Source organism: Hemicordylus capensis, chromosome 6 (genome assembly GCF_027244095.1).
Source record: "Hemicordylus capensis ecotype Gifberg chromosome 6, rHemCap1.1.pri, whole genome shotgun sequence".
In the NCBI taxonomy this organism is placed as follows: domain Eukaryota; kingdom Metazoa; phylum Chordata; class Lepidosauria; order Squamata; family Cordylidae; genus Hemicordylus; species Hemicordylus capensis.
Window position 1 is genome coordinate 138,321,034 of NC_069662.1, and position 13,551 is coordinate 138,334,584.

Below are 13,551 nucleotides of genomic sequence, written 5' to 3' on the forward strand. Positions count from 1 at the left end.
TTAGCAGGGCGAGAGTAACTGGCCCCATCCACCCCCAGCACAGTACCTCCAGTGACTGTTGCTGGTGTCTATCTGATGTTTCTTTTTAGATTGTGAGCCCTTTGGGACACGGATCCATCTTATTTATTTGTTATTTCTCTGTGTAAACCACCCTGAGCCATTTTTGGAAAGGCGGTATAGAAACCGAATGAATGAATGAAAGAATAAAACAGGGGATTTGGTGCAGGGTGTCAGCAATATGCTGATGACACCCAAATCTATTTCTCCATCTCAACATCATCAGGAGAAGGCATAACTTCCCTAAATGCCTGCCTAGGGGCAGTAATGGGCTGGATGAGGGATAACAAACTGAGGCTGAATCCAGGTAAGACGGAGGTACTTATTGTGCAGGGTCGAAACTTGGGAGACGATTTTGATCTGCCAGTTCTGGATGGGGGCAGGCTCCCCCAAAAGGAATAGGTACACAATCTGGGGGTGCTTCTGGATCTGAACCTCTCGCTGGTGTCCTAGGTTGAGGCAGTGGCCAGAGGTGCTTTTTATCAGCTCTGGCTGATACGCCAGCTGCGTCCGTTTCTTGAGATGAATGACCTCAAAACAGTGGTACATCTGCTGGTAATAACCTCTAGGCAGGATTACTGCAATGCGCTCTATGTGAAGCTGCCTTTGTACGTAGTCCAGAAACTGCAGTTGGTTCAGAACATGGCAGCCAGGTTGATCTCTGGGTCATCTAGGAGAGACCATATTACTCCTGTCTTGAAGGAATTGCACTGGCTACTGATATGTTTCTGGGCAAAATACAAGGTGCTGGTCATAACCTATAAAGCCCTAAACTGCTTAGGCCCTGGGTATTTAAGAGAACATTTAATTTGGCACAAGCCCCACTGCCTGCTAAGATCATCTGGAGAGGTTTGCCTGCAGCTGCTGCCAACTCATCTGACGGCTACTCGGGAACAGGCCTTCTCCATTGCAGCCCCTGGACTTTGGAATGCACTCCCTGTTGAAATAAAAGCCTCCACATCTCTGGGAACTTTTAAATAGGCAGTGATGAAACACTTATTTACCCAGGCTTTTAATTAAATTTATAGTTTTAAATAATGTTAACACTGGATTTTAAATGTTTTTAATCTTTTAAATGATTTTAATTGTTAATTGATTTAACGTTTTAAATTATTTTAATTGTAAACCGCCCAGAGACGCAAGTTTTGGGTGGCATAGAAATATTTTAAATAAATAAATAAATAAAAATAAATAAATACAAACATTAAAATTGCCAAATTTTATTTATTACATGTTTAACTTACGTTTCTGCCATGATGGAATTCAAGGCAGTGTACATAAGATTCCCAAGTGGCACTGACCAGTCCCAAACTTAATTAGGTAAGGTTCCGCAAGTTTTCTATCAGTTGCCTTCAAACAAGACTTTCGAATATGGATATACAAAAGATTATAGTTCCTATGATATGTAGGACTCTTACCTTAATATGTAAACAACTAGCCGACCCCGCACAGAGCATCTGTGCGCTCTTTGAGGCCGGTGGTTACCTCTCCCCCCCTCTTCTGCCCCAGTCTCTGCTTCCGGGCCCAGCCGCCTCTCCTCCCCACCGCCACTTCTGACCCCTCCCACTTTCTTTCCCTCCTCCTGGGCCTTGTCTCCGTGGCTGGGCTGGGCCTGGCGCCTCTGGCCTCCATGGCCGGGCTGCCGCAGCAGCAACCAATCCTCCAGGGTGCGCCTCAGCCAATCGGGCGCATCCTCCACCCAGCCAATCAGCTGGGCGCTGGGACGCACATTCTAAGGCACACCCAGGAGAATTATATATGTAAACAATTCCCCATTCAGTGGTTTCCACTATATCTTTTTTTGTTTTAGAAAATGTGATCATGCACCTTTTCCTCTTCTGAAGATGGTGGACTCTAGTCCAGTATAATTTATTTGTAGATTACTGTTTGATTCTAAATGTCTCTTAGGAGACACATCGGTGAGTTGAAGCAATCATATTGGCAAAGCAGCCCAGAAAACTCAGGAGACACCATTTATCTTCCCAAAGATCTATTTACCTCATCTGCTTACATCCAATAGTACATGTATTACTTATAACTGGCAGCTCAGTCCTACAGCTCTCCTTCCAAAGTGGCATATCCTCCATAAGATCTGCCCTCCAACCTTACCATAAGGAAAGCTGTACAGAGGTTTACTTCCATTTTTCATAACCCTCATTTCTGAAAGGCTGCTAGACAGGCCTATAGAGAACATTATTGATTGATTAATTGATTGCATTTCTATACCCCCAAGTATAGAAATCTCTAGGTGGTGTACAGATTAAAACATAATATAAAACAAGACAGTTAAAATTCATAATAACAGATAAAAATCACGATAAAAAGACATTAAAATTTAAATTTCAGTTAAAAGCCTGGGAAAACAGGTACATTTTCAAGGTCTTCCTAAAAGCAAACAGAGAAGGATGTGCTCTTATTTAAGCAGGGAGTGTGCTCCAAAGCCCTGGGGCAGCCACAGAGAAGGCCTGGTCCCGATTGCCACCAAATGAGTTGTTGGCAACCATAACTGGACCTCTCCAGATGATCTTAATAGGCAACTGGGTTCATAACGGAGAAGACACTCTCTTAAGTACCCTGGACCTAAGCTGTTAATGGCCTTCTAGGTAATAACCAGCACTTTGTATTTCATTCGGAAACGTATCAGCAGCCAGTACAGTTCTTTTAGAGTCAGTGTTATATAGTCCCTTTGGGTAAACCCAGAGTCCAATCTGGCTGCCACATTCTGTACCAATTGTAGTTTCTGAACTATGTACAAAGGCAGTCCCACACAGAGTGCATTACAGTAGTCAAGCCTAGAGGCTACCGGCATATCTACCACCATGTTAAGGTCATTTGTCTCCAGAAATGGACGTATTTGGCGTATCAGCCGAAGCTGATAAAAAGCACTCCTGGCCATAGCCTCAGTCTGAGAAACCAGGGAGAGTTTGGGATCCAGGAGCACTCCCAGACTACGAACCTGATCTTTTAGGGGGAGTGTAACTCCATCCAAACCCCTTCCCCACCCTTAAAGGTATCCCCCATGCCTTTGAGCCAGCTGAACTGCCGGTCATTCAGACCTCTTTGGAGGCCCATAAAAGGGCCTCCAAACAGGTCCGTGCACATCCCTACCTGCCACTTGCCCAGTCTCTGCTAGTACCATTGCATTATACATGACTTTATGTACAACTTTGTGGGCTGAAGGCAGGAGGTCCTTACCTCCTGCCTTCAGCACAGCTTTTGTCAATGTCTTCAGCTGTTATGTCAATGTCTTCAGCTGTTATGTCAATGTCTTCAGCTGTTATGTCAATGTCTTCAGCTTTTGTCAATGTCTTCAGCTAGTACCATTGCATTATACATGACTTTATGTACAACTTTGTGGGCTGAAGGCAGGAGGTCCTTACCTCCTGTCTCCAGCACAGCTTTTGTCAATGACTTCAGCCAAATTGTTCGCTAATATAACCCCATGAGCCAAGACCCTGTACACATTCACAGGCATGTACCTATTGTTGAAATCTTGGAGGTAATGTTAGAAAATGGTATGATGGAATTGTATATAAAAATGATAGCTGCCAATCAATAATAATAATACAGCAACATCCATGTACCTGCACTTTCCAGAGTTTCATAAGCAAAAGGTCCTGTCCTCAAGGACCTTGCAACTTGGAAAGACAGTAGGGGAAGGAGAGCAGGAAATATTTTAAAACTTGAGGAAACTTTGCTAAAGAAACACAGGCCCTGTTCAGATGTAACAGGAAACTGCAGGTCCCTTCACCTGCAGTTTCCTAACCCAAATGTCCAAATTTGGGGAAAATGAGTTTGCGGTGGGGAGCTACCCACAGTTTCCCTAGCTAAACTCCACTCTGAACCTTTGGTAATGCGGTGCCCAGCATTACATCTGAACTAGCTCTCCCCAACATCCAAATGCAGATGGGATTGTGGGGTGAGGGTGGCGTGGGTACAATGGACCTTCAGTTCTCGTTACATCTTAACCAGGCCGTATACTACTTTGATGATGATGATCTTCACAGTGTCTTAATTTACTTTAATTTACTGAGGAGAAGCACCCTGAAAGTCTCTCTCAGATTTGAAACGCTGGGATGCCAGTATTCCTAATTATGGAGAGGCTCTTTCTCTGAGTACAAGTAACCTCTGCTTAACTCAGCAAAGATACACCTTTTAAATGGGTGATTCTCTTATATTTAGTTGCGAGAGAGCAACTGGCCCTGTCCAACCCCAGCACAGCATCCCTCCTGTGGCTGTTGCTGGTATTTGCCTGATGTTTCTTTTTGCTTGTGAGCCCTTTGGGGACAGGGAGCCATCTTATTTATGTATTATTTATTTTCCTATGTAAACCATTTTGAGAACATTGGTTGAAGCATGGTATATAAATATTAGTAGTAGTACAAGGTCTGTCTATGCAGACAAACACTGTTCAGACAAACACTGAGATCCAGGTGAGTGGGGATGGTGCTTGGGTTTCAGGCATGGTGCCAGTGTCTGATGGTTCTGGGACTGGGGGTGGGGCACTAGGCAGGACAGGTGATGGGTGGAGTCAAAGGTGGTAAAAGGTGGAGCCAATCGTGCACAGCTGTGGAGGTGGAGCCAGGACTAGATGGGTGCATTAGCAATAACTGGCAAAGTGTAGTTTTGTGGAAACAAACACAAGCACACAAATCTCAAATGATCATCAGCGGAGATACAGAGAAATATGGAAAACATCTTTGCTTTATAGTGCTTAACAGGCCTACAGTCGTGTCGTGTGTAGATTTGTGTCTCACACAGCAGGATCAAAACACAAGAACACACCTACACAGGAAAAGAACTGTATATGCCACAAGTAAAGAGATGTAAATTTGGGGTGGTATACAAATATGTTAAATAAATAAAACAAAATAAAGCACAGACCAGCTACAAAAAGCAGCTTCTACGGAGAGTAAATGCATTCTGAAGTCACCAGGGCAGCTCTGACTTCCTGATTATTTCAAAAATGAATACTATTACTAATAAATAACAAGAAGAACGAACTCTGAGCCAGAGTGGTAGAGGGGTTAGGGTGCTGGACTAGACTGGGGAAACCCAAGTTCAAATCCCCATTCAGCCATGAAACTCACTGGGTGGTTCTGGGAATCACCCCGTCACTTATCTCTCAGCATAACCTTCCCCTTAGGGCTGTTGGGAACATAAATGTAACTATGTGCACCACTCCGGGATTCTTGGAGGAAGCACAGACTATACATATACAAGTAAATAAATCTATATAAGCCACCGGTAAAACAGAGTTCATCTACAAAAGGGGAAAACAAATGCATTCTGAAGTTACAAGGACAGTTCTGCCTGCTTATTTAAAAATGCATACATAAGTAGGGATGAGCGAGCTGGCTCGAGGTCGAGTCGATTCACACTTAAATTGCCGGGCCCGACTCTAGTGTGTTTAGTACGGGGGCATAGCACGGTTGGAGTGGGCCCAGAGACAAGATTTTAAAATGCACCCGCCCCCTCACTGAAGCTCAGCTCATGAAGTAAAGAAATCTTAAATGAGGCTGAATAGTGGTAACAAAAAGCAGAGTAAATATACACACCTATGTGCCACAATAAAACATAATCCTAAATTATTTTTAAAAGGTTTTGTAAATTGTGGACGATGCAAGTCATTTAATGGTACTAGAGAAAGACATGTTGTTCTGGTAGCTCCAGGTCTTAACACTCACATCAGTTTCGGAGGATGAATACAACTGAAGGAAGCCCGGGCAGGTGCGCAGCTGGGGGAGTCAGTCATGTGACTTGCCTCTGGGGACCCCCCAAGGGAGTGGGCCCCCAGACAACTGTCTCCCTTTGCTCTATTATAGTTACGCCCCTGCATGTGCGCTTTGTTAGTCCATCAGCCCAATGTCCACAGATACTATAACACCTAAATAGGGCTATTGTCCAGTTCAATAATGAAGATGTTATTACACTCTGTAGTCAGGTTTACACTCTGACTACAAGTTACTGATCAGCTAGAAATCACCAAAAGGATAAATGTGTGTATACTTCAACCTGAAAGCTGATTACCTTGAAAAATTCAGTGTGTGTGTGTGTGTGTGTGTATTATATATATATGAAATAATAACAACTATGGCCCAAAGATTATTTGATTCATTCTTTGTTGATATATTCATTTATCATTAAAAGCCATTTATCACCTTAGAGAAGTTTTCAGGAGGCTTATCATTAATTATAGCATGTTTTAAGCAAGTCAGGGAAGTGACTGAGCATTATTTAGAATATATTATATTGCTGACTTGAGGGAAAGGGGCTTTCCCAATGAGAATGGTGTGCAGATTGTCGTTTTCCTGCCAGAGATACCAGGACTTGTAGTTCCTATCCAATAGGCGTGTGCATGGAATTTTTTATATTTTGGAAGTCAATTCAGAAGAGGATTGAATCACTTTGGTGCTTCAGCAGCACATTGCACTTTATTTTGACCTGATTAAGATGTTTGCTTCAATTCAGATCTGAAGCTTCACCCAAAAAATACCTATTACTATGTGTTTGAAGCAGAAGTGAATGAAAATTGCCGGGATAGTAGCCCCATCTGGGATCATGAAGCTCCCCAAATTTCAGACAACTAGGTCTAGGGTTTTCTGTAGAGGGAAACTTTAAATTTTGAGGTCATCTGCTTTTGATACAAAAACTGCCTACAACTGTCTCATTTCTTGGAATATTTGGATAAAAGTTGCAGGGATATAGCACCTTCTGAGAGCATGAAGGCTCTGAAGCACTGTGTGAAAGGGAAATGAGAGGCAGATGATTGATCAATTACAGCATGTTTTGAGCAAATGGCAAACCTGGAAAGTCATTTCCCTCACTGGTCAGTTAGAGCAGTTACTCAGAGAGCTCTTATCCTTCCCACTTCCTTCCCACTTCCTTCTTAGCATTTTCAGTATAGAGAAGATAACTTAGTGTCCTCCCTCCCTAGGCCAATTTGGGGGGGTGGAACCCCAAAGGTTCAATTTTTGCTTAAAAAAACATCCTCGGAATCACTTAGTCTTATCTGAATTGTAGTTTGGATGCAGTTGTAGCTTTGCCACAATTAAACCCAATTCAGATGATGGATGATTTAGGTCTGAGGCAAAGCTGTCCAAAGCATCGCATTTGGATCCAGATCCACGTCTGATGCACAGCCCTATCATCCAGGCTGTGGCAGGAAAAGACATTCCACTAGGTCTGGAGGATCCACAGTTGTCTCTGCTTCCCCCTGCCCCAAAGTAGGTTTCTCGGGGTGGGCCTTGGGGCGTTGCAAAGGAGAAACAGCAATGGTGGAGGCAGATTGCAGTGGGTTCTGATCTTTCTCATGAGTGTTCAAGCAAGGGTGTTTGCTTTTCTAAGCAAACTCCTCTTTGCAGAGGCGCACTTTGCCATGGACCTTTGGGATCTGGTCTGCGGCCTCCTGTCTTCAAGGGGGCCTTCAAAATGTTCTGGGGGGCCTCCCCAGAACCCTGCTGCTGCCCCCCCCCCGCTGCCTGCAGGAGGGGGGGTCAGGCTCAAGTTATTTTTTAAAAACTTTTTTTCAACCACTGCTCTGTGGCAGGGATGGTAATGGAGACAGGGGGTGGCCGGCGGGGTGAGGACCGAAGCGGAGTGATGGAGGCAGCAGCAAGAGCTGAGTGCCCAAATGACAGTTCTGGGTCTCTGTGTGCCTGTGCAGAGAGCCCCTAAATGGGCCAAAAATATCTCAACCTGTTGTTTGGGTGTCAGGCAGGCTTGGGAAGGAGCTCTTGCTGCTGCCTCCGCCTCCCCCACCTCGGTCCGCCCCCTGCTGGCCACCCTGTCTCCACATCAGTTTTTTAAAAACGTAACTTGCCCTTGACCACCCCCTTCAAGCTGCGGGTGGTGGTATTCCAAAGCCCTTCAGGTCTGGGACCCAAAATTACCTAGGTGAGCCACTGCCTCTTTGAATGCATAATGGATGCCAAACAAAAGGTTCTAGAGTCTTATTAGGGGACCTTTAGGTGCCCCAAGTGGCCTCTATCATAATTTAAATACAGGAGGCCCTCTTTATTCACAGAGGTTCGTTTCCCACCAATTAGCATGAATATTGAAACCGCGAAGAAAGAAACACTATCCCTATGGTAATCAGGAGGGTACATTCCTTACTCTTAAAAATAATAATTTTTAAAAGCCAAAAAAGCAGTAAAGGAGCAGACATAAGGGTAGAAACGCATAGCACCCTGTTCTCCAGGAATGCCCCCTAAATCCCCCAAATAATCTTATTTTTAATTCCAAATTATTATTTTTTTTTTAAAAAGCCAGAAAATGACTCTGCTTCAAAATGGTGGCTGGAAATGACATCAGAAATCATTTCTGGCCACCCAGGAACCGCGGATAGGCAAAAATTGCCTATATTTCCTGCTAGTGATAAAGAAACTTAGTCTCTAAGACCTATCTACAGATACATGAAACCGTGATCCGCAAAACCAAAGATAACAAGGGTCTCCTACCACAGAAGTGACTGAACTATTTTCACTGACTGACAGCCAGGCTAAATTATTTGTGAGCAGTCCCATTGAAAAGATGGGGCAAGTTATCACTAACTTGTCCCATTAACTCCAATAGAGTTACTGAGTAAGTTAGTCTGTCATCCAATGACTATCCTAGTGGCAAGGAACTATATACCTTTAATAGGGCAAAAGGGTAAATTTGCCAGTAACTAGCTGCTACTGTGCAGCAACTTGCACCCCTTTCCCCCTGCATTCCTTCTAAAATATAACCTGGGTGTGTCAGAGCATGTTAAGGTATGGAGTAGATGCAATGCAGTGTCACACATCAGAGTGGAGATGGCAGTAGATTCAGGTGGAAATACTGTGTGTGCGTGTTCATGCAGAGTGTGGGGGAGAGGGGGATAGAGAGAGAAAAATATGGGTGGGGTCCATAGGAATGTGTTGTGCAAAGAATTAGACACTTCAACAAAGGGGGCTATGCACTTTGGGGCACTAAATGATTTATGATATGGTCTTTCCCCTAGCAACTCTATATTAAGAACCACAAGCCTGTTTCTTGTATTGTCAGTATATTTTCACTTCATACTGAGTGAAAGACCTGGTCAAGAACATTCTTCTTGGACTCTCAAAATGTAGAACATGAAAAACAGTGTTCTATTCCCAGTGTGCTTGCTCTTTCATTTCCACCTCATTTACTTCCCATACATAAGACTATTTGGTACTTCTATTACACAGTGAATGATTTTCCAATTTAAGTCACATTCACTCATACTTTATGTAGTGTCAGGGGGAAAAGGCTTTTATGGTTTAAAGCTTAACATTTTTTGTCATAATTATATTCGTGTCTTAATTCTGCTCCATTTTAGAAGAATTTTCATTCTGCAGAGTGATGCAAATGAAAACTGCCTTCATTTAGGTTGTTGCACATGGGGACCTGAAGATGGCAAGTTCTTGAGATAGTGTATGATTCATTTGTACAGAAAGGATTTCAGTAGCTAGCAACAAGGCCTCTTTAATTCTCTCCATGAGGACTGTAATCACTCTGTGTCACAAAGAAATGAGACATTCAAATAGCAAAAAACTTCACCTCTAGGATAACATTGTAATGGGCATCTGAGTATAAATGGCAATGGCCAAGATCGAAAGCACTGCAAACTAGTTCCATTTGCCTTTGGCCTTTCATAAAAAGCAAAGCAGCTCACCATGCCACATGTCAAGCCACTTATGAACAATAGGTGATATATAAAACAGACATTGAAATGTGGGAGTCTGTTGCTCAGAGGGAAATGCCTTTGGGTATGCTAAAAGTAACTCTTAGGATCCTGAACAACATATTGGCCAAGCACTATCTGGCATGCATAAAAAGTAAGGTGTTGGCTCCGTTCAGATGTAATGTGGAGCCTGGATTAAATCCTATTCCATGCAATGTCCCTTAGCCTCTGGCACACACGCTCTCCCTTTGTGTGTTGTGTGTTGTGTGTTGTGTGTGTGTGTGTAGGAAGGATTTTATTTCCTTAGAAGAAACGAGGATCTCTTACTACATCTGGGTGCTTCTGGCTTATTCTAGCTAGATGCAATCCCAGCCTGCCTTATTTTGAAGCTCTGACTAGAGTAAACCAGGATTGTGCAATTTGGCCGTAACCAGAGACTCAGGCTACCATTGGACATCGTGCCAAACCAGAGACAACCATGCCAGACATTTGGGCTTGTGATCGTCCAAATGCAGGAAACCTTGGTGCCATTAGAAAAGTGACCTGAGGTTTCCGGCCACAAACCTGAATTGTCACCCTTAGTTCCTTTTTGGGTTTGCTGCCAAAACTTCCAGTCTGAAAGCAGTGGCATGTCGTCTTGAGGGCTGCTTGTAGTTGTAACCAGAGTTGAGTGTAAGAAGCTCCTCCCTCTCTCTGTCTTGGATTGGCTGCAGCAGCTGTCCTTCATGAGGAGGAAGAAGCCTGTGCTGCCAATTCCTCCCCTCTTTCATTGGGGAGCAACCCTCTAGCTGAGTGAAAGAAATAAGAGTTTGTTCTTCTCCAACACTTAAACTAGGAATCTCCTTATATCAAATCTTGTTGGGGAAACATATCTATATAGAGAAAGTAGTGAGGCATTCTTAGAGAGTTGAATGAAGTTACCACTTGGCCTCTTCCAGTTCTGATTGTATCAACTGGAATGTAAATAGCAGGCACAAAAGCTATTACTTTTTTTTTTTTAAGCACTGCCAAATTTACTTTTAAAATAGAAAACTTTTTCAAAGGGGTTGTAAAATTGTTAGTTTGTATGAGCCAGAGTTTATATCAGTTGTACAAACAGGCAGATTTCAGAAGGTGCAGCCTGTCTTGTTATAGAGATTGCTGTAGGCCCATAAACGCTATTGGAGTTGACTCTGATGTGACCTTTCCTTCTATAGCTTCCTCTTCTGGGAATATTACTGTTTACCCTGGTAAGATTTAGATAGTGATAAGACTGTGGCATTGTAGGACTTTGACCTCTTCACTGTGTTGCTTTCACAGTTTCATTAAACATTTTCATTAAACAGTTGAGCAAGGCATTAGCAGTGAGCTAATAAAACAGGAGCTTAGAGAAGCTTCGAATCAGAACAATTGAATATCATCAGCAAGTAGATCAAACAAGAAAAATGTTGTTAAAAGACATAGAAATGCATGTTGCATGTCTTACACTCCTAAATTGTGATATTTTGTTGCTGTACTTTATTGTATAGAACAGTGTGTTTAACTGAACAAGATGCCAATCCATTCATTAAATATTCACACAGAGTACGATTCTCCCGATACCAATTCAAAAAGCAGGTAGTTGATCACATGACTGAATACTCTCCCAACATCAAAAACTGCTCATGGAAAGTTAACATGTCTGGAAAAAGAGTTTAAGCTGAGTCTTTTCCTTGGTGTTCTTTATGTAGAGGGGTTTGTTTTATTTTTATGCAGAGGCAGGGGGCAAAAGGAGCTGCAGAGAGATCCATGGGCTAGCTGAAGGTAGTGATTCAGACAAATGGTCCCCAACATTTACTTTGAAGTAGAACAATCTCAGGAAGACTACATCAGTGGTTTTCAAAGTATAGGTCATGACCCAATACTGGGTCCCTTGCTAATTAAAATTTTTATGATCCGTCACAATAGGCAAGTGAAACTTGACCTGATCATCTTTATATGGCATTTAAAACATTTTATAAGTAACATTTTTATCTAATGTGTCAGTTAATGTTAAGTAGGTTAATTAGCATGCATTGCCCTACAGTGATTTTATGAAAACTTAAGAAAATAAATTATTCTTTGGAGTCATAGAGATAGCGATTGTCTTCAACTGAGTCACATGTATAGACTTTTGAAAGCAGCTGGACACCATTATGTGATTTTTCCTCTCATATAACATAAGGACAGCCCTGCTGCATCAGGCTGAAGGCCTATTTAGCCTCTGAGAAGCCCACAGGTAAGAGGTGAGGGCATGCCCTCTCTCCTGCTGTTTCTCTCCTGCAACTGGTATTTAGAGGCATCTTACCTCTGAGGCTGGAGGTGGCCTATAGCCACCAGACTTAGTAGCCATTGATAGTCCTGTACTCCATGAATTTGTTTAAGCCCCTTTTAAAGCCATCCAAGTTAGTGGCCACCCCTACATCCAGTGGCAGAGAATTCCATAGATTAATTATGTGCAGTGTGAAAAACTACTTCCTTTTGTTGGTCCTGAATTTCCCGGCATTCAGTTTCATGGGACAACCCCTGGTTCTAGTGTTGTGAGAGAGGGAGAAAAAATTCTCTCTGACCATTTTCTCTACTGCATGCATAATTTTATACACCTCTATCATGTCTCCTCATAGTTGCCTATTTTCCAAACTAAAAAGCCCCAGATGCTATAGTTTCATAAGGGAGGTGCTCCAGGCCCCTGATCATCTTGGTTGCCATTTTCTGCACCTTTTCCAGTTCTATAATGTCCTTCTTAAGATACAGTGACCAGAATTGCATGCAGTACTCCAAATGTGGCCGCACCATAGGTTTGTAAAAGGGTATTATAATATTAGCATTTTTATTTTCAATCCCTTTCATAATGACCCCTGGCATGGAATTTGCCTTTGTCACAGCTGCCGCACACTGAGTCGACACTTTCAACAAGACGTCCATCACAACCCCAGGATCTCTCTCCTGGTCTGTCACTGAAAGCTCAGACTCTGTCATGGTATATGTGAGGTTGGGTTTTTTGCCCCAATATGCATCAGTCTACACTTGCTTACACAGAACCACATTTGCCATTTTGTGACCCACTCACCCAGTTTGCAGAGATCATTTTGGAGCTCCTCACTAGCTCCTCACAGATTTCACTACCCTAAATAGTTTAGTGTCATCTGAAAATCTGGCCTCTTTGCTGGCTACCCCAACTTCTAGATCATTCATGAACAAGTACAGATAGTCCAAGTACAGATCCTTGGGGGATCTATACTTTGTACAGATCTGTACTCTCAACATGTAGATCAACTTCCCAGAGACAGAAAGGTTTGTCTCTGTTTTACTAGAATCTTAGGACTTTAATAAATCAGAATCACTTCTGTCCCACTCTGTTTTCCAGTCTCTCTTTTCTGAACATGCAACACATGTTGTAATTAAAATAATAAATCTAAGTAAGACATAGGAAGCTGCCTTATACTAAGTCAGGCTCTTGATCCCTCTAGTTCACTGTTGTCTACACCAGGAGTTCCCAACCGTGGCCATTCTGGGTGGGGACATGGGAGTTGTAGTCCAATAATATCTAAGGACACAAGGTTGGGAACTCCTGGTCTGCACTGACTCTCCAGGGTTTTGTAGAGGGGTCTTTCTCCACACTAACTGGAAAGAGTAGACATTGAACTTAGGACCTCTGCCGTTGTGGCTAGAGACAGTGGGAGTTGTACAACAACATCTGAGTTTGCAGGACTGGGAATCCTGCTTTGCCTCTCCGGGGTTTCAGACAGGAGTCTTTCTCCACCCTAATTGGAAGGAGCAGGGATTGAACCTAGGAGGACCTCCTGCATGCAAAGTATGTGCTTGAC

The 13,551-nt window shown here is 43.0% G+C and overlaps 1 protein-coding gene across 6 annotated transcripts in view; it reads left to right on the forward strand.

Annotated features, from left to right (window-relative positions):
* MALRD1 (MAM and LDL receptor class A domain containing 1) overlaps positions 1 to 13,551 on the forward strand; it is a 450,491-nt gene that overhangs the window by 15,394 nt on the left and 421,546 nt on the right. For 4 of the 6 annotated variants that reach the window (XR_008310576.1, XM_053266530.1, XM_053266533.1 and 1 more), the window contains exon 1: positions 10,904 to 10,956. The exons of 1 other annotated variant lie outside the window; for it this stretch is intronic. The gene's annotated coding sequence lies outside the window, so the exon portion shown is untranslated. Of the gene's footprint in view, positions 1 to 10,878; positions 10,957 to 13,551 lie in introns of those variants that run through there. One more of the 6 variants, XM_053266535.1, reaches the window with a different exon arrangement.